This window comes from Lupinus angustifolius, chromosome LG08 (assembly GCF_001865875.1).
Source record: "Lupinus angustifolius cultivar Tanjil chromosome LG08, LupAngTanjil_v1.0, whole genome shotgun sequence".
Classification (NCBI taxonomy): Eukaryota; Viridiplantae; Streptophyta; class Magnoliopsida; order Fabales; family Fabaceae; genus Lupinus; species Lupinus angustifolius.
In genome coordinates, this window is record NC_032016.1 from 13,907,104 (window position 1) to 13,907,958 (window position 855).

Consider the following 855-nt stretch of genomic DNA (forward strand, 5'->3'; position numbering starts at 1 on the left):
ATCCTCATCCTCATCCTATCCTTATCCTCATCCTCATTCTCCTCCTCATCCTATCCTCGCCCTCAGCCTCATCCTATCCTCGCCCTCAGCCTCATCCTCATCCTATCCTCATCCTATCCTCATCCTCTTCCTCATCCTATCCTCGTCCTCATCCTCATCCTCATCCTCTTCCTCATCCTATCCTCATCCTCTTCCTCATCCTATCCTCGTCCTCATCCTATCCTCAATCTTATCCTCATCCTCCACCTCAACCTCATCCTATCCACGTCCTCATCCTCATCCTATCCATGTCCTCATCCTCATCCTCATGCTATCCTCATCCTCATCCTCTTCCTCGTGCTCATCCTCATCCTATCCTCATCCTCATCCTCCTCCTCATCCTATCCTCATCCTCATCCTATCCTCGTCCTTATCCTATCCTCCATCTCATCGTCATCATCCTCCTCATCCTTATCCTATGCACGTCCTCATCCTCATCTTATCCACGTCCACATCCTATCCTCGTCCTCAGCCTCATCCTCATCCTATCCTCATCCTATGCTCATCCTCTTCCTCATTCTATCCTCGTCCTCATCCTCATCCTATCCTCGTCCTCATCCTATCCTCAATCTCATCCTCATCCTCCTCCTCATCCTATCCTCAATCTCATCCTCATCCAATTTACGTCCTCGTCCTCATATTCTTCCTATCCTCATCCTCACCCTCATCCTCCTCATATCCTCATCCTCATCCTCTTCCTCCTCCTATCCTCGTCCTCATCATCACCCTATCCACGTCCTCATCCTCTTCCTATCCTCATCCTTTTCCTCCTCCTATCCTCGTGCTCATCCTCATCCTATCCTCATCCTCATCCTC